At 31.8% G+C, this 22,269-nt stretch overlaps 1 protein-coding gene across 1 annotated transcript in view; it reads right to left on the bottom strand.

The window, feature by feature from the left end:
- Positions 1–22,269, bottom strand: part of LOC125064896 (adenosine receptor A3) — a 76,616-nt gene that overhangs the window by 37,987 nt on the left and 16,360 nt on the right. The window lies entirely within an intron of this gene.

A 22,269-nucleotide genomic window follows, 5' to 3' on the forward strand; every position in this document is an offset into this window, starting at 1 on the left:
TTTAATAAGCATTATTTATTAATATTTATTTAACACGAGTTTTAAATTTATTTTTCAGTAATTTTGTTAACAATATTGTTTATTGAATAATAAGTAATAACCTTGTTAAGCGTAACGACTGTGTTTCTTCCAGCAGAGGTCATTGACTTATTATTTTAATAATAAAAAGTTATTACATAGTCACGAATTTAGTAACAGACATAAAAGTGCAAAGTGAATATTGTGGAATGACTTGTTCAATGAAAGCGATAGAAGTTCAAGGTCAAAACATAAGTAATTAAGTCCGCAACGGTGAATAGGAAAAATAAAACCCCTAGGACGTTTTGATACATTGATGTTTCATTACTCTCATGTGTATTAACGTGTTAGTACTTTAGTACTTGCTGGTAATTATTATAATATTACTGCATGCATTGTGTGGAAAATAAAAAGAATTAATGCGTAAGAAAGAAGTTTTATTTTAAGTTAACTAAGCTTGATTTTATTATAATAAGACTTAAATATGCTCGTAATCGGAATTTATGTGTATTTTTAATACTGTAATAATTTGTCATGGAATAAATAAATAATAAATAAATAAATATTGGACAACATCACATACATTACTCTGATCCCAATGTAAGTAGCTAAAGCACTTGTGTTATGGAAAATCAGAAGTAACGACGGTACCACAAATACCCAGACCCAAGACAACATAGAAAATTAATGAAATTTTTCTACATCGACTCGGCCGGGAATCGAACCCGGGACCTCAGAGTAGCGTACCCATGAAAACCGGTGTACATACTACTTGACCACGGAGGTCGTCGACATACATATATAATCATGTTTTTAATGATTCTAATAAATTATATTGAATATGATAAACGTCATCGTGTTAAATTTTAAATAAAATACTACTCCCTCAATCAATAATAAAATTATTATTGATTTATTGGTAGTGTTGATCGAATTAGTCGAGGCCACATTTGAGTTTTGTTTTCGTTCAAGAGACGTTATCTAGTGGTTTTATCGAAGCTCTAGTCAAAGTGTGAAAATTACAAAATATTCTGAAACTATTCCTTTCACTTATCTAAATATATTGCGACCATATGCTATGTTGAAGTCACATTCGGACATAAACATTGGCACTGCAGTTTGTATAATCTACACCTTCACCATCAATGTGCTGTATACCATCGAATATAAGATGCAGCTCTTGTGCCTCTAAGACTGGCCCAGCCTTCGAACTGGAGTCAAGAACACAAAATAATGATATTTGGCGTTAAAGTCTGGATGATACCATACGGGTGTACGGACCTACAGGCCTAGTGGGGTGTCAAGAACCGAAGAATCAAAGAACCTTTATGACTTAAGAGAGTAGAAAGCGGAGGCGGAGAGATTGCATGACGACATGGCGCGAGTCTTAACCCAAAGGCGCGTCGAAAGGCGATCGACAGTTTCACATCAAAACATAGACAACAATAAATATGTGCGGTGTGCTAAATCTCGACTATTATTATAAATGCGAATGTAACTATCTGTCTGTTACCTCTACACCCTTAAATTGCTGAACCGATTTTGATAAAATTTTGTTAAAGATAGTTAGAGTCCCAGGGAAGAACATATGTTAGTTTTTATGGGAATCAATCATTTATATAAAACTTATTATAATTTTTTACGTTTACTTAACTTGTGCAATTTCGAAGGATGGGGTACTATAAAGTTTTACAATATTTCACGGGGGTAAGCAGGTTCACCTGGTTTTATATATGTATGTATATACAAATATATATAGATGTATGCCGGAGTATACTTATTTCTTTTTTATTAATGTTTTAAAGCAAAAATGAGAAGTTATGTTCTAATATGTATACAATGTGGAGAGTGTGGCTTTTTATGCGAAGAGATAATAAAAAATATGAAATTATAACATCGTGTTGTGTAATATTGCAAAGCATAATATGTTGGAAAAAAATAAAATTGAATATCATTTCGAACAACGTACATGTGTATGAATCAAAGCCGTATTTTACAATAGAAGTCAATATTTTCCATAAATTTGGCATTTTGAATTTAACATTGTCGATATGTGTGTTTTTTTTAATCAACGGCGCATTGAGTAAAATTATTAATTTTCAAAAATAAAATGTTGCGAGATTCCTTCGAGTATTTTTTGCTGGTTTTTTTTTTCAATAGGTTGGAGGACCGGCAAATGGGCCACCCGATGTTAAGTGGTCACCAGCGCCCATAGACATTGGCGTTGTTATTATATAAGAAATATTAACCAACCATTACTTCGCCAATGCGCCACCAACTATGGGAACTAAGATGTTATGTCCCTTGTGCCTGTAGTTACACTGGCTCACTCAGCCTTCAAACCGCAACACAACAGTACTTGGTATTTGTATTGCTGCTTGGCGGCGGAATATCTGATGAGTAGGTAGGTAGCCCATGGTACCTCGTAGAATCGGATCTGGTCATCCACACTCAATTAATAAATACACCTGTACACTTTTTTACATTCTCGAAATTTCTTGTATTTCAAAAAAGCGCGAAAAACTTTAATTAAAACATAAAAATCCCTTAAGATATTTGTTGTTATTTAAGAGAGTGTTATTCTCTTCGGAATATAATTTATGGAACATTACAGAGATCAGGTTCAACATAGGAATGTGACCGTGGCAAGATTCAAGGTCGTAGCTCGGAATCTAAAGTCTCATTTACGCTAAAACATTTAGACCCCAATATTATTTACATGACACAATATACTATACCAACCTATTGCATGCGAATTATATATTATCTTATGTACTTTAAATATTGTATGTACATACTAATTGAATTATGGAGTGCAATAAAAAAAAACATAACAACTTTAAACTTAAAAACTTAAATCTGAAGAATATTTAAATTAAAAGTCCCTAAATTCCACGGTAATAACATATTCTTAATTAATGGCGTTGGAAAAATTTTGTTTGGTGAAGAAATTTTAATTTAAATTCTACCCTCGGTATAGAAGCGAGGCTAAACATTCTTTAACTCTTGAATCATACTATGTCGTGTAGATATATTGTTGTTTTGACAAGAATGTCGTGACTTATATACTTTTACGATTGATGATAATGTGCCCCAAAATCTATTTCGACTATAACAGCCATTTCTAAAGACAACTAGCAAATTTCGCAGAATATTTTTCACCATTATATTTGTATGTATATTATTCAAATTGTCAAAACTAATAAAGGGTACCGTTGAAAATCAGCGTTGAGTGTAGGTACCCAACTTGGAAGCTGAATGATACACCTCTTTGGGGCACGATTGCAGTAATTGTTTCGTTTTTTCTTTTGTTTATATTAATTAATATATATTTTTTCAGATGTGTATATTATTTTTTTTAATGTATCGTGTCTCAAATACACTTGTCCCTATTTTTCCGCTTATGAAAGTCCGTTGACACGGCAATGAAAGCGCAACGTCTTTTCCTGAGGCACAGGGGTCCATATCCGAGACTCCGGATTGTTATTGAGAATTTCTACAGGAAAACTCTCTACTCTACTATTTTAAAGTTTAAAGTTTGACAAGAACATACAACCTTAGAAGTCACCAGACCAACGAAGCAGTCAACTTTGTTATCAATCAATGTTTTACGATTTTTTATCGTATCGTTATTAGTTCTATTTCTCAAAACAAATTGATTTCCGCCACGAGCAGAGCACAGCAAGAGGGCCGTGGATACGTTATATCAATACGATCCCGCAGCCTCTCCGATTCGTGCACACAATCATCGCAGTGGTATTAGTGAGTGAATAAGAATCTCACATAAACCCCTCCCCAGGGGCCCGAGTAAATTAAAAAAATATTACAAAATATTTAAAAAAAAAGCTAATACTCAGTATAGTTGTGTCCCGATTTGAAGGGTGAATGAGTCAGTATAACTAAAGGCAAATATTCTTCCGTTAGTTCCCAAGATAATATACGATTATGATATGAATAACCAATGTGTTTAATACAATATCCTGAGCTTATCAGTCATTATTATTATCCCAAATAACTCCTAATAGCTAACGCTTACTCGAGATACAGATATATTCTAAATAGTGGAAATGGTACGCATATTATGTTGAAGATAAATTATATTATTTATAGTAGGTTGTTTAAATTGTTATGATATCCGTCACTATCATATAAATAATATATATTAAAAAATAAATGATTTTGGTTTTTAAATTAGTGTCAAGACCAGCTGTATCTTCTTCTACATCCCTCCACCTCGAAGTTGTTTCTTTAATCTGCAATGTTTGCCTAAGGTAGACATACCACTGACTGTCGACATGTATTTATAAATAAATTTTCGTATCACTAGAACAAAAGCTGGGTTAATATGTAACGAAACAAATTTAAACGATGTTTGGAATTTGGAAGACAGATGTTCTCGTATACATTGTAAACACGTCAACAATGTTTGATCTCGGACGACATTTGACTGGTTATATTGTATCGTAATATATTTGAAAAAAAAAAAAATGTTATTTCGAGAAACATGTCATCAATTAATTTACACTTCCTACGTGTTAGTGCGATGACACATTTTTTTTATATTCATATTTCTCATAACATCAAAACATGATTAGGGCTGAAGATAATGTGTTAATATTATTTTTTCTGTTCAAATGAAACGACTTTATTGTATTCAAAAATTGATGGAACATTAGTTTAAAAAAATAATAAAAGTTAAGATTACTGTAAAATCAATACAATAGGTAGTTCCATTTAAAACTTTCTGTGTATTACATAAACATAGTATAGATCAAATTATTCTTTTACAAAAAAAATAATAATTAGTTAACATTAGTTACGTAAAATTTCAATGTACGTACTTTGATTTAAGCAGAAACGATAACAAATGGTTTTTTTTTGTTTAATAAAAATAAAATAATACTTAATTCAAAACGGCACTTACTGACACATTTAATTAGACATCTAACGATATAAATTTAATTTAAGTCTGCCACAGACTGGCCCATTGAGCCGAGATGGCCCAGTGGTTAGAACGCGTTCATCTTAACCGATGATTTCGGGTTCAAACCCAGGCAGGCACCACTGAATTTTTATGTGCTTAATTTGTGTTTATAATTTATCTCGTGCTCAGCGGTGAAGGAAAACATCGTGAGGAAACCTCCATGTGTCTAATTTCAACGAAATTCTGCCACATGTGTATTCCACCAACCCGCATTGGAGCAGCGTGGTGGAATATGCTCCAAACCTTCTCCTCAAGGGAGAGGAGGCCTTTAGCCCAGTTGTGGGAAATTTACAGGCTGCTAATGCTAATAATAAAAAAAAAAAAAAAAACAGAGTATTTTCGTTGTAGATTCTTCTGAGTTGAACCGCCAAAAAACTCAGCACCTAGTTACCTAGTTACAGTTTTTATCTGGAATATACATGTTACATTTAGTTTTAAATAATTTATCATCTATACGGTATTTTACAAATAATCTGTCATGTTAATCAACATTTTTTTAATCAAGAGTTAATATTTTTTATTGTGAAAATTATTGGTATATTGTAAACTTTTCATAATCTGCGAACCATATGTACATGTTATAAATATGTTATCATTTATTTACTTTCAACCCAATCAATGTCACAGATAAAATAAAACTAAACATCACATCCGCTACGCCTTTTAGAATTTAGGTCAGTATACGCATACATTTTTTTCATTCATTCATACATATGCTAGTTCTAAAAATTATTTTTTTATTTTTTGTTATATGTAGGCGGTCGAGCAGTCGGACCACTTTATAGCAAGTTCACATATATTGACGCTTTAAAAAATATTAAATATTACTTACATCGCCAATGCGCCACCAACCTTGGAACTAAAATGTTACGTCTGTGCCTGAAATTACCACGTCTACAACAATGCTAAATGATGTTTGGAGGTAAAATATTTGATTAGTAAGTGAGTGAAATATATTTTAATTAAACTATCCAATAACAAATATGAAATATTTTTTGTAGTAAGAATATATGGTTAATGTATTTGAGGTTTAAGATTGATAGAGTCATAATTATATATCATGCCATTTGATTTGTAGAAAAAAAAAAAACAAACAACACAACTTATTATCGTGGTGAACATGACAGCTACGTTTGACACTCGCCAAACGTCATACTACTTTACTAGTGTGCTCACATTGATTTATAAAAAAAAAATGTTTTTTTATATATCAATGTGTGCACACCGTTTTTTTCGTCGAGTTCTCAGCTTTGGCAGTTACGTTAGTCGTATGATAATCGAATCCTCAAATATAGGAATTAAATCGATTTCAAAATATTTGCCCTGATTTTATCAATGGTTGTCGATAACGATATATAAAATTTTGCATAACGTTGTTAGAATAAGTAGACAGGTGACAATACCTAAATAAATTAGACTAATTTATAGATAATGTGTATATCTTCCTACGAAAAGCAAACCTTCGACCAAAATATAACTCATTTAATGTAAATATAGAGTATCTTTACGTATAATAAATCTCAATTTAGTCTATAAAATTATGTATATATAAGAAGAATAATAACTTCAGTTCCTACTATAATATATAATATAATGTATGTCGACGGATAATGCCACCTTTATTAACACGGTGTTTGTCATCTGACGAGAGCGTTATTCTAATTAATTATAACCAAGACCTGAGTTTCTTGCCGGTTCTTCTCGGTAGAATCTACTTCCCGAACCGGTGGTAGCTTAAATTTAGTTCAACACTGTAACACAACAATTCAAAAGTGCTTTTATAAATTATTAAAGAATACATTGAATACCCATCAATAGGAAATGCACGTCTCGTTGTATCAAAACGGAATTTTATTTATAATTCAAATAGTTGAAATATTTGACTTCAACAATTTTATTAACTATAAATTTACAAACCGATTCTCCCATACTTGCCCCTCGTGCTAGGGAATTGGGTAGGGTCTCTAAACCTAAGCAATTACCTTCACTTCTTAATATTGTGGCCTTGATCATAAATTTATCACTTCTCTATACCAATTCTATGTTGTGATCTACGTTCCTGTTAATATTTTTTTAAACGTGTGAATTTATTTCAATCCATTACACAAAATTTTCCAACAGGAAATGCCTTAGTTCTAGGTCAGTGTTCGTACATCAATAACGAGTGCGATTTCATAACACAAGTCAAGCTCAAACTGCCCTTTGGAAAACCAATAAAGGAACACGCGGCGCGGCGGCGAAACTTGCTAGATTTTGTTGCAATAAAGATTTTTTGCGACTAAACTTCATGCGTTGAACCTAATCAGAACAATATCAAAAGAGAAATGTTTGTTTTTATGACATACGAATCCTGAATAATATTGCCTTTTATGTGATGTTATGATGGCTATAGGTCCAAGATAATAAAAAGTATATTAACATGTTATACGGTATAATAAGCTCCAAATATACTTAACAGAAGAGAAATTTTTATTCTAGCAGTGGGACATTTAACGATTATTTTACTGTTTACTATTATGTTATTTGGGATATAGTCTACTATTCGTGAATCTACTCGATGTACCAGTTTCCATTATTGAATTTAAAAAGTAGGAACAAGTTAAACAATTTGATAATTTTTTCTAACGAGTATTCTCCAAATATTTGTCATGTTATGAAACTTAGTAGTATGTATGTAAGGTAAGTATTTAAAAAAAAATCGGCTTTGTCGTTGAAATTTCAAGAATCTTTGGGTAATTTCAAACATGTTCTAAAAATACGAAATATAGAATGTTTGTGTTACTCACAAATAAACGAACACATTAGAAGTGTAGAATAGTGCAATATTGAAAAAACAAATAACACTCCATCTGAATACGTATCACCCACTCATCAGATATTTTACCGCCTTACACCATTACTCGGTATTGTTGTGTTCCGGTTTAAAGGTTGAGTGAGCCAGTGTAACTACAGGCACAAGGGATATAACATCTTAGTGTCCGAGATTGGTAGCGCGTTGGTCATGTAAGGAATATTTTTTACAGCGCCATTGTCTATGGGCGGTGGTGACCACCTACCATCAGGTGGCTCATTTGCTCGATCACCTACGATGCACCTACCGATATCACAAAAAAAAACACTCATAGTTTCTATGTGTAAAACAGTAAATATCTATGATGATAGAACATCTTCAAGCCATTTTATATTCTTTCAAATGGCCATTTTTTGATGTACATTTGTGGTAATAAAAGTCATTTAACAGCCCTTTATTGAAAATAGACACGGCAGAACAAATTTCCGAAAACTGTAAGATAGAGCTGATTTTGAAATTTCACTCAGGAAAATCACAACGGACTTCTAGTTAATTGGCTGAATTTCAATTATGTACTTTAAAAACAGCTGCTTACACTAACAGGAAATTTACACTGAAATTGTAGTTACATTTTAATATATATTAATTTGTTATAAATTATAGGGCTGTGGATGAGATTGGAGATTAACTCATTATATGGTAGCTGTAAATGTTAAGTTTACCTGCAAAATGACGTTTTAAAAACTTATAAGAACCTACATTAATGGCGGTTAATATTTATCGATTCCATCTAAATTCTTAATTTATTTCGATACAAGATTATTTAGATAATAAAAAAGCGTGGAGTTAATGCTTGTTGACTTCCAGGCAGGATATATAACATACATATATAATTGTATTCAACTAATATGACTATAGTTTTAGATGTTGAAAAAGAGTAACTATTGAGTTTCTTGCCGGTTCTTCTCGGTAGAATCTACATTCCGAACCGGTGGTAGCTTTACTTAATATATGATGATTCAAAAGTGCTTGTAAAAGCTTACTTCAATAAAGTATATTTTGATTTTATTTATATTTTTTATTGATATGAGTGGTATGTGTCGTTTTTTGCTCGTGAATCGATCTATAGTATAATTTGTTATTGACCTGAATTAAAGAAAACATACTAAAATAAATTCACATGCATTCATTATTATTCACTTATACGACATATAAATGATTAAAGCATTCTAAAAACCGCGTACTTTATTTGTTTCTCATCAAAATAAAATAAACGAGTCAATTTTTTTAAAGTTAATTCTTATCTCAAGAATCTAGCAACCCTAATAATACATAACTCTTAAAATACACATTTATATAAGCTTAATGATATGTATAGCAAGAAAGTCATATAACCGAAAATAAAACAAAGAGCATTTTCGTGTTTCTTAATAATGTTTGCTATTTAAACCGTCTTATGTACCAATCAAACATTAATACTATTAATGTAGTTACTTTATGTGAAGTACTCTCTATATAAAAATGTAATAAACAATCTCTATGTCAATTGTACCATTATTTTCAGATATTATACTATACGATTTTAGAATGCATTAGAAATATCATGACGTCACAGGTATTTGCACCGAATACGGTCAGGAGCTGACTTGGTTCTCTGATATGAAGTTTCTAGAACATTCTAGCTCATACAAATATCCAAATTATTGGTTATGTAAAATAATAAAAAAGCACATGAAAATCAATGTGCCGTAAGATGTATTTAAAGTAAAAGGGATTTTTTATCTCGCATTATCTACTCTCTCGCTCACGTTTTAGAGTAAAATTTAAATTAATCCTAAAAAATACACTTTTTATCATGTTTTTTTTTAATGAAATATTTAAGTGGGCAAATGCGCCTTATGTCTACCACCGCCCATAGACATTGACGATGTAAGAAATAATAACCATTCCTTACATCTACCACCATCACCGCCACTAAACTTGAGAGCTAAGATGTTACGTCCCTTGTGCATATAGTTATACTGGCACACTCACCCTTCAAACCGGAACACAACAATACTAAGAAGAGCTGTTTGGTGGTAGAATATCTGATCCAGTGTTACCTACTCAGACGCGCTTGTACAAAGGCCTACCACTTTGTAGATTTACCAAATGGATACTGAGAAACGTTAAAAATAATTAATTAATTAGAATTAATCAAAAACTTACACTATTTTCCTACAAATTAATTAAAAGTAAATTCTATTGTTTAACTAAAAGTAAGTTAAAAGGAATTATTTTACGTTTATTATTTCTTTATTGTATTGTTTAATAACTTCAAACCATTGACGAAGTATGTCATTAATATTGAGAGCACAACTTTCAGGGCTTCCGGTCGAATTGCTAAAAGGCGCTTGTTTTGGTCACGTGTCGGTCACAATGAACGGGCAATTGCTATTTTTGTTAAATTATAAAGTTGTTGCTTTTTGTGTTTTATAACAAAGTAAAGAAATAATTTAATCAAAATTTACGGAAAATTTTAGTTAAACTATGCAAATACGGTTGCATAACTAATAAATAAAAAAGGCTCGTGTTAATTAATAATACTTAAATTATGAACCGGAGATAGGTTAAAATTAAATATCGTACATGACGCTGTACGTGTTTATAAGTATCATATTTTTAACATATATATATTTTTAGTTAAATAAAACAAAAATATATATGACGTCTTGTTCTATAATACTTTTTTATTCGTATAATAAAACTTATTTACGACCAGGAAAGCGAACGGATTACAACTATTTCTTAATAAAATATAAAATGTAGGTATTTTGGCACTCGCACTCCGCACCGATTGGAGGAAACGATTATTGCTCGACGGTTGAATACACAACAAAACGTAGGTAAACTAGGTAGATTGAAGTCTAGGACAAAGTAAAAGAGAGTTATTTCCTTACCTATAACAGAATACTTTGAATATTTAATAAAATTAATCCAGAAAAGATCAGGAAAACGGAACCCGAAATTACATCACGAACGAAATATCAATAAAACGTGGTCAATATCAAATGGCAATGGCAATATCCAGAGACAAGTAAAACAACAGAAGTAATAAAAACTTTCGCACACGTTAGAAGATACAGAACTTCCGGACTCCTTGTCAATTTTGGGATGATCAAAAATTCTTTGCTGTGCTGTGATAGCCCAGTGGTTACAAGATGCGAAACTTAACACATAATTTTGAGTTAAAACCCGGGGCTACTTCCACTGAATGAGTACCCTTAATTTTCGTTTATGATTCATCTCAAGGAAACTATCGGAGGAAATCTGCACGTTGTACGTGGAACGTGGCCGATGAGAATCTTAATTCCAACCCGCATTGGTGCAGCGTGGTGAACTTCAAACCTTTTGCTCAAAAGTAAGGCCTTTGTTCATCAGCAGGAAAGTTTATAAATGATCCACTTCTGGGCTAAGGTTCATTGCAAGAGAAGATTATGTTAGGTCACGAAAATTATTTCTATGTTCTGCAATATAGAAGTTGCAGAACATAGAAATAACATATTCGAATCAAACTGGAAGTGATTCAAGTTCTTGTGTTCGGCTCTTTCAAACAGACAAACTCACTCTTATTAGTATATCAATGTAGTAACGCAATAGCTAATAAAAAAGTACTACAAATTAATAAAATAAATTTACTTTTTTCTTATTTTTTTCCTTATTAAAAAAAACATAGTTATTTTAAATCGTGTCCATTATAAAATAGTAGACGCACATAGAAGACAAAAAGTTAATAAATGAATATATTTAAAAATGTACCAAAAATAAGTCCTCTGTGCAACGGCAGAGATTTACGGGCTGGTCATCAATAGTATCAAAAATGGCTATAATTTTAATGTACTGTATTTTAAATACTTTGGAAAAATAATAAATAACCTCAAACTAATACAGCTAATAATCTAGTTATATCTATTGAATAGACGTTTATCTGGCTGTCAAAGAGGAATATAGATATATTCTTCAGGTAGAGGTATTGATTGTTCAAATACAGACTATCTGATGATTGAAAAATGCAATGTTTTGTTATACGTCGAATAAGTATTTTCTAACTGTTTATATGAGAATTAAAAAATAGACCCTTAGTATTTTTTAAGCAAAATAAATGTGCGTTATCTCTAGTACGTTTAAAAATAATTCTTAACTAAGAACATAAGCCTGTCCAGTGTACATCCTCACGTTCATTGCTACACCAGATTATTCAGAACATGAGTCATTTGAATCGTAATAGAAATTTTCGAGGTCAAATCTAGCCAAATCATTTTTTTCTTAAATTAACTCTTGTTCGGTTCCGGTGAGAGCTATCGTGAAGTAAAGAAAAAAAGGGTAAAATGAGAAACATATTCGTAGTAGCGCAATATACCAGTTGTATAAGAGTGAAAGAATTTTAGTTAAACAAAACCAAAATTGAACTAAACAAAAATAAACCTAATAATCGATTTTATTTTAGCCCGTAGTATAAGTACATGTTTCCACGGGCAAGCGGGGGTTGGACAGTGGAAAATAATATTTCCTAAAACAATGTACTTTCTTGGATTTTTACTACACATTGATCTTAGTGTGTTCTGCATTACAACAAGAAACAGACTTGGAATTGGAATAGTTATAAATTTAATGTACTGGATATAAGTGATTACAATGAATGTGAGTCGTGGGAGGTAATGAGTGATCATATCGGAGACTATAATAGAAGCGAATCGACTATAAAATTTATAGCGCTGACTGGCGCCGAATGTGTTAGATTTTCATGATCATATTTGTGAATAAAATTAACTGATACGAAATTAATGATACGAAAACTGGCCAGTTCAACGAATTAGATACTTCTAAATTATATTATTTTAATTTCATCCGACGTACTTTTTTTGTTTGGATCGATTATATATACATATATCGTTCTTGAATCTTGAATCCTTTTTTAGGGATCCGTACCCAAATGGTAAAACGGACCTATTACTAAAACTCCGCTGTTCGTCCGTCCGTCCGTCGGCCCGTCTGTCACCAGGCTGTATCTCATGAATCATGATAGTTTGACAGTTGAAATTTTTACAGATTATGTGTTTCTGCAGGGCGGACCAAGACACTGCCCAGCATACACTGGAGGCGTCGTGGACCGTGGAGAGGTAGGTCTTGATCCAGGAAATCGGGCGAAATCTCTCCCTGCGGGCAGTCTTGTCGGCGATGCTACGCAGGGAATCGGCGTGGGAGGCCGTAGTCTCCTTCTGTGAGACCGTCATGGTCCAGAAGGAGATTGCGGAGCGGGCTCGGGAGAGCGCTGATCCCGCCCGGCGGAGACGACCCGCGGGTCGACCTCCCGGCCTTCAAGCCCCATTGCCCGGGGCAGAATAAATAGGGCATTCTCTCCGGCCATGGGTGCGTGAGATGGAGGTCTCATGCATCCGTTTCATACGGCCGAGAGGAGGACGGCAGTCCGGTTATGGCCCCGGACTGCCGGTGTACGCACCAGCTAGGCGTGCGGGGAGGGCGAGACCATTGTTCGCCCTCCTGAATCGTGCTCCGCCAGCCACGAGCGGAGCAACGCACGGGAGGGGCAGCGGGCGTGCTGCGAAAGCGATCCCGCAGCCTCTCCGTTTCCGTGCTGATGGCGGCCATCGCAGGTGTTTTTAGTGAGTACAAATCTCACATAACCCGACATCCCCCCCAGGAGTCGGGTATCTATGAAGATTTTCCCTGCGTCAACAAAAAAAAAAAGATGTTGTGTTTCTATTGACGATATAACAACAAATACTAAAAACAGAATTAAATAAATCTATAAATAAATAATGGTACGGGACCCTTCGCCCAGTCCGACTCGCACTTGACCGGTTTTTATTTTCCTTACTCACGCCATAACTTTAGAACGACGTTACCGATTTCATTCATCTCTTTTTTAGTAGGTACTCCACGTTGGTCGTTGGCCAACCGCGGATTGAATGTATAAGTTCCTAACGCACATCTTCAAGGATTGTCAGACATATAAGTTTCCTTATTTTGGAGATTAACGAAAAATTATTAACGAATAATTATAACTTTAGTTTATCCTTCACGAGTAAGCTGAAAATCTATAGAAATATATTTTATCAAAATATTATGCACTCTCTCTCTCTCTCTCTGTCACTCTCTGATAAACATATTTAATTTTTCTCATATAGTTAATCTCTAGACAAACGTTATCTTTTCATGGAGTTTTATACCGAAAAGGCCACTGCTAAAAAAATATATTTAATGTATTATTTTCATAAAAAAAAATCGTACTTCGCTGTAGTTTTTTTATTATTGCGGTGTAGACAAGTTATAATATCATAGATGCACAAGATTACCATAATATAGCAATCGATCAGAAATTAATTATAATCGTTATCGGTTTATCAACTTAATTTATAACTATAACGGTTATTGCACACTTCTAACGCGAGGTGTACAGGGATATAATGCTCTATCACCAAAAATATGCACCACTAGGCTAAAAATACAGCACGTTTTACTATCCCATTATGTTCATATGTAGTACATACTCATAAGACTGACTCATTTCGGAAATTAACATTTAACCCATTGATTGATATACAATAAATTTAGTTGCGTATTAACGTGTACCTTTTTAGAGTTTCGTACCCAAAGAGTAAAACGGCACCCTATTACTAAGGCACTCCGTCCGTCAGTTCGTCTGTCATCAAGCTGTATCTCATGAACCGTGATAGTTAGACACTTGAAACTTTTACAGATGATGTATTTCTGTAGCCGCTATACACAATTATATAACAACAAATATAAAAAACAGACTAAAATAAATATTTAAGTGGATCCTTAAAGGTATGGTACACTTCGAAACGTACTTGGCTGGGTGTTTTTATTATTTCTCTCGACATTTCAGTCACTTGCACCTGTCGTATTTACGAGCTAAGCTGAGGAGCTCTCCGACGTCGACTGCACGTGTTTTCTTCGTCTACCTCCATTACACATGTTGTCTCCATTTTTACTATTACGCTGTGAATACCACCGTCACTAGCCGCGGAAATGTGTAAGCAATTTAATTTTAAGTAATGTTGACATTCAAATGTCCAATAAAATATGTCCGAAACCACCATCGCGATTAAAATGTTCAAACATAATAAGCGGCCGTAGCTGTCTTTCCGTCGAGAGAAACTTTTATTTATAAAGCTCAATTCAGTGGGTTATTCTAGACTTTAACAGATTTTCAGATATTACGGATTTGTTGTACCCGCGCATAATTTATAAAACATTACCTATGGCACACAAACTACCAAACCCTATTTTACCTTTTTGAGGGTCGAATTAAAAAATAGCCTATGCCCTTTCTTGGGACTCAAACTGTCTCCATAGCAAAATTCATCTAAATCGGTTCAGCGGCCTGAGCATGCTGGGGTTACTTTCGCATTTATAAAAAAAATGAAAACAAAGTACACATTTTTTATGATTATTAACTAAATCTAGGGCTTTCACATTATCACCAAAAGTAGTTGTGGTTGTACCTCTGACCCCGAAACTAAACACATAATGGCATCGTTTGGTTTACGAAGTATTTAGCAATCTTGGTCAATCATCAATTTGGAATACTCCGTCTAACTTAATACCTACTATCTATTTTATCAATTCTAATTAATTTGTACTCTATTAATATATATATACTTTATTATTATTTGTAAGATTGAAATTAATTTTAATAATTTCTTACGAAACATTTCATAATTACGTAATTACTTAATACACAAAGTGCACGTAAATATTTACTTACGAAAATAATAATTCAATTAACAGAAACTTTTTCACAACTAAGATTTATAACGTTTTGGCGCATTGCCAAGAAGTTTCTGTTAATTATGTTCGTACTCGTACTTCCAACGTAAACTGTATCCACGATCAGGGATCTATTATTTTAAGAATAATATATTTATATAAAAATAGTTGTTATTTATAACTTTATCTTTAATCGTGAATACAAGAAGTCACTCTCATAATAAGTATTTATTTAATTAAATATTAAATATTTAAACAACGCTGAGTTCTTACTCAATACGTTCTTACTGTTTAATTATAATTAATGAAAAACTAAAAGACTTGTACTGTATATCGATATACACAATATTTTAGTTATTCCTTATTCATTGGCATTACTTCAAAAAAAAAAACAATTAGTGATTTTTTGCAAGAAACAGGGTTTTCAAGTTTGACTGCAAGCCCGTGGTACCTTTATACGTCTCTACAATACTAAACATATATTTCTTAAAGTGCAAATAAGTAAAGTACACAGTCTCCATTAATATATATTTACAACGGTATGCAAACTATCTTGATTCTGTGAACTAAAACGAATATAGAAGCGCAAAAGAAAGAAAAAATTGATCATAAGGACGCTGACAATACTGGTCATCAAACGAGCAAAACAAATGAAGTAATTAATTTTTATCTATTGTTTAAGCTGACAGAATAGTCTTATAAAGATAAATTAGCTTCCTTTAATAAGAAAATAATCTGACATTTAACACTACTACACTGATCTTTATTTTTATTGCTGGACTATGACACAATAATAATATTTCATCCCAGTATTTTCTTCGCATTGTGCCAGTTCAATCTTCAATACGTTACATTCTCGTATATATGTTAGTAACTACATGAGAGGACACGAGGAAGCTGTTCATAAAGAACTGAAATAGTTCACGAGAGTGTCGTTTACTCTATAACATACAATTTGATTAAAATTGTTTCGTAACATTAACTTACATTTAAGTTTTCGTTATCTCATAAAGACGTGAATAGATGTAAATGGTATTATTAATTTTGTTTTAAATAGTTTTTCTTGGTAATCGTTAACACATATTAACACATATTTATTATAAATGACATAAATAATAAATATGTGTTAATTTAAATAATTGATAACGTATCAGCTTCGCTTCAATTTTTTTTATTAACAACTATGTATATGTAATAGAAAAAAAAATCTTTACATTTTTTTACGGTTTACCTAAGTATTAGCTTATTTTCTTAAGATTTTCTTTACTGCCTACATATTGAATAATGCAACGAGGTAACCCTTGTTGTTATAATATATATTCATTTTCATAATATTTTGAACGTTTTTTCAAGAAAATAATGACAAAACGTGACCTGTGACTCTTTTCCCCGCAAACACAAGGCACATGGGGTTTAGATCTGCGCGAGGCATCTTTATGTAATGTACAATCGAGCAACATCAACGACGTATATCCACAGCTTAAATAAAAAGAAATGACAGAAATTCATTTACAATTTCATTGATAATATTCATAAAATAATCAGAAAATAAATACGTACCTAATTATGTATACAATATCAAAGTAGAACTAAAAATAAGACTGAATTAAATGTAAGTATTTATATTATTATTATTGTATCTAATAATTGTTGTGTAGAGTTATGACCGCGTGTAATGATGCGTAGCGTGAATTCTAATCGCAATTTTGATTCCCTGGGCGAATCTAGTTCCCTTACAGGAGGAAAATAATACAGAGTGTTACATATTTTAGCAATTTATTGCAATACTATTCGGTTAAGATTATATCAATTAATAAATGTTGTTATGAAATTGTCTGTCATTGTCCTTGAGTTAAGAGTATCTGTAATATTGTTTAAGGTATTTCGACTTTCAATGGTATAAAGATATTTTTAATTCAATCTCAAAATTACAAAATAAAAATTACATCATATTGAAGTATGTTTATCAAGTATTGAATAGGCTATTTGACTGGTTTTTAAAATACATTTTATATTGCTTAGTAGAGGTTAAGGAACCTAGTAAAAGTTGTTTTTTTTTTTATTAATTAACTAGAATTATTCTAGTCGATATTTGCTTCCATATTTAAATAGCGCGCGAAAGCGCCAAATATCCTATTATTGTTTCATTTGTTTTGTGAATTGCTAATGGTCAGTCTTGGTTCAACATAACCGTGCTTCGTACAATCCCACTCGGTAATTTACCACTTGTGCCCAGTCAGTTGCGTAATGAAGTGAGATTCTCATATGAAGGCAACACTTATTAGCGCTCTTGTATTAGGCCACCATCAGTAGATATAGCAATGGACAAATAATTCATAAAGAACAAATTATTGGTCTCTATTATAATAATTTACTGCCTCGTGAAATTCCAGAATTGACAGTATCTACAATTCCGTACCTTGCAGAAAGTTGGTGGTCCTGTATCTGTACACTCTCCGTTCGTTTCGGATTTCTTGTCCAATTTTATTGTAAGTGAGGGGACAGAGAAGGAATAGAGAAAGCATTACATGTGGTTGCGCTAACCTTGATAATCGTTGCTATGGCCGAAATCGTTCAGAGGGGCATAATTATTGACACTTGACAGTAATTTAAATAATTAGAAGACAGACGAATATTTTATTTACCTTTATACATTAACATTGATATTGTGACGTCACTAACTAATTTCTTACAATGTAAACTGCTATAAGTACACAGCCTGATTTAATCTCGAAACCGGAAAAAAATAATGTATTATATTTCTTTTGAAGGGCTTGATAAGTAATATGTATGTATCGCATAAAATCGCACAAGCGCCTAACCACTGGAATTGTCAATTCTGCTGCCAACATCGATAAAGTTACAATTTAATTTTCGCAGTTAGATTATACTTCCAACCATTTAGTATAAAAAATAATAATTCGACAACGACAACGTAGTTAGTTAGAAATAGAAATTACGGCTTGTACAACAAGCGGACCTTTTTGTTACTATTATACCAGTTCTATTTAGAAATCTTGTTATTTTATAGTTAACAATATTATAGTTTTTTTTTTTTATTTTTATAAAAAGATATATATCGTGTAGGTACTAGGTCATAAAATATTCTTCAATAAGACATAAACGTCCATACTTCTTTGTAATATTATTCCAATTAGTTTAATTTCAGTGATAGAAATTAAAAAATGGTGCTTAATAACTAAAACTTATAAATATATCTTAATTAAATCCTAGATAAAAGTTAATGTCAGGGTCTTTCAACCTTGTAACAGTGACACCTCGTTTTCTCGTAGAGTTATGATAATGAGACGAAGCTAATTAAGAAATACGAAGGACACTACGGCACTATACGTAATTTAAAACAATTTTTTTTTTTCTTTATCGTCTTGAGGCAGAATTAAACATTTACGGCGTTAATTATAAATGTCGTTTAGAGTAATTGGTTGAACAATGCTGGGTCGCTTTCTTTCGAATAACGAATCAATGATGACAAAAAGAGAAATAAGTATTTTATTAATAAATTACTTTTATAAATCTTAAATTAAATCTGCTCATAATCCACAGATAAAATATGGCGACTTAATAATTTATATTAGATGAAAAGAAAAACACAAAGTTTAATTCCGAGGTTTTGTGAATGATAAAAAATACTGTCTTTCCGCATTTTTGAAAATAAATAATTTTGATCAAACTTTTCTAATATTTGTTTTCTTTTTTTTTTAATTATATTTAATATATAAGTATACTACTCTTATAATTTTGTGTGAGAATAGTGTGTAGTTAGTTTTAATAAAATGTAAAGTAAGTTTTGGGCAAATATTATGTACGATTGTTGGGGATCCAAATAAATAAAGAAATACATAAATTTCATTAGAATATAGTAGAATATGTGATAGCTGTAGCGATGCCTCGCGGAAAATACAAGAAGACTAGGTATTTAAGGCATTGCGGACGCTCAAGGGCTATAGTATAAATTAAAACCTGTGAAGGCGACCAAATACTAAAAGGTCATTGACATTGGCAAAGTAAGAAATATTAACCACTCCACACCCCAGTGTTATGCGTTGCCAGATATCAGATCTAAGAACCCTTGCACTATATTTACACTGGATCACTCACGAATCAAACCGAAACACAACAATACAGAATACATACATTACATACATTAACAGCCTGTAAATTTCCCACTGCTGGGCTAAGACCTCCTCTCCATTTTAAGAGAAGGCCTTGAGCGTATTCGACCACGCTGCTCCAATGCGGGTTGGTGGAATACACATGTGGATGAATTTTGTTAAAATTAGATACATGAAGGTTTCCTCACGATGTTTTCCTTCTCCGCCGAACACAAGATGAATTATAAACACAAATTAAGCACATGAAAATTTAGTGCCTGAGTTTGAGCCCGAAATCATCGGATAAGAAGCACGCGTTCGAACCACTGGACCATCTCGGCTCTCAAAACATAATATCAGACGGATAGTAATAAATTATAATAATAACAATTTGTGTTCTTTTTTTAAATCTAGAAACAATTAACAAATGTAGATACTTAGTTAATGTTATTGCCCTTATTGCCTCCTCTCAAATTTCCACTGAGTGTATTAACCTGTAATGAAAACAAACGAAAAACCCTTTGCGATTATTACTAACGAGTTAATTGTTATTTCTCTTAACTAAATTAAATTATCTCAGTTAATCTTCTTTAAGTCTTATCACGGCGGTACTAAAAAAATAATTATAATACAAATTATACTCGGTAAACATATCACATTTATTTAATTGAAGACAGAACAACTCAATTCTGATCTATTTCTGATTCGTAAATAGTTTACAGTATTTAGGCTTGATCAAGGTTCCAACATCAATCTTAAGGTTCGTCGGATAACCTGTTCGGCAATTGATCTTGGAAACTGCGGGAACGGAATGCGCTATTACTTCAATTTATGTTTTGTTTGTATTTTATAGAACTACGTGTTGAATAAATCACCCAAATAAATAAAAAAGAAAATATCTTGTAGAAATAATCAATGAAACGTAAGTGATTTGTTTGTTACTCCCCGTTTTAAATTAATAAATTAATTGTTTTGATTTAAATCAAATTAAATGATAGGTTATTTGGTCAAAAGCGATATTGGTCCTACAGATTTAATGTTATGATCAAAACCTGTTTTATAAGCTAAATATTTATTATTACATGTTATATTGTTGTAATTTTAAATCAATACTATATTCATAAAAAATATAATTATCTTCCAAGAAGATATCTCTTCTTTAAAATGACTGAATGACATATAACGCACACCAAAAAAATCAATAACATACTCGTTGTAACTTAGGATGAAAAAAAAAATTAAAAAACAAATAAAAAGAAAAGTAAAATTGAGTATAAAACTTCGTATGGATGTTCGTTATTCTGTGGTTAGGTTAAACATAGAAATTAGTTTTACGACTTCTATTTTGTAAATAAAAGACCAACGTTACAGTATGTCCTGACGGGATATCCAAAGTAACAATATGAAATCACCTTCAAAATGTACCTTAACGTACCTACACAGAAACGGTTTTTCCTTGAAGTGAAATGTCAAAAAGTTCGTCCTTTAACTAAACTCTATAAAATAAATAAAAATATCACTATAATAATTTCATAATAAACGAATAATATAGATACCTAGATAATATAGGCAACCTAAAGAAATGTAAATATTTTATTCAAATCGGATAGTTCCTGATATAAGCGCAATCATTTGTACAAAATATCTACCTTTATACTATTACAACGTATACTTTAATATACATATAATAAATCTATACGTATATAAATACATTTTTAATAATAGACGTCATTACTAGAAGAAAGTATTTTTATTCGATTTCAACTTAATTAGGAACATGCTAAGATCATTGACCTGCTCGTCTTATGTAATTGAGTAACAATGTTAGAGATAGATTGATTCACATCAAACAAATTGCTTTTTACATTAAAATATACGTCATTATTGTTTTGTGCTCTAACTTGAGTTATAGATAGACTAAGATGCCATACAAATGAGATTGACATCGTTCAATCACACCATGCTTTTTTTAAACTGACATGATCAAAGATATAATTAAAAAAAAAACGTTTATCTACATAAGAGAAATATCGATAATTCTATTTTTTTCAACAATAACAAATTAAAGATAAAACATTTATCGCCGCAGCGTATTATTATTTTTCTCCAAAAAGTAAAATTTAAGTTACTATCACATCACTAAATACATAAAAAAAAGTATATCATACACTTATTTTTCAAAATAAGAATTCAATATTAAAAAATATCGTCATAGCTAAATAAACATAGAAACAAATAGTTGTAATCTTTGATAATATTTTATTATTAAAAAAATCACAATACTAAATATAGACGTGTAAAAGCGTGTTACATCCAAGAAGCTAAAAATAGAACTACGATTACAAAATTTTAATTAAACTTTTTAAACAATAAACGTATATATTGTTACCCAATCCAACACATATACATAAGGATGTATAACCCTAATGTATTTTCTAGGTCATCGTTTGTAGTCAAGTACATACATGTATAATTTTTTTTTTAATTTATTGTAGGGAGTTTTATAAGCAAATGGACCACCTAATGGCAAGTGGACAATCACATTTTCACAAAGACATTTAAACTATTAC

Source organism: Vanessa atalanta, chromosome 6 (genome assembly GCF_905147765.1).
Source record: "Vanessa atalanta chromosome 6, ilVanAtal1.2, whole genome shotgun sequence".
NCBI classification, from domain to species: Eukaryota; Metazoa; Arthropoda; class Insecta; order Lepidoptera; family Nymphalidae; genus Vanessa; species Vanessa atalanta.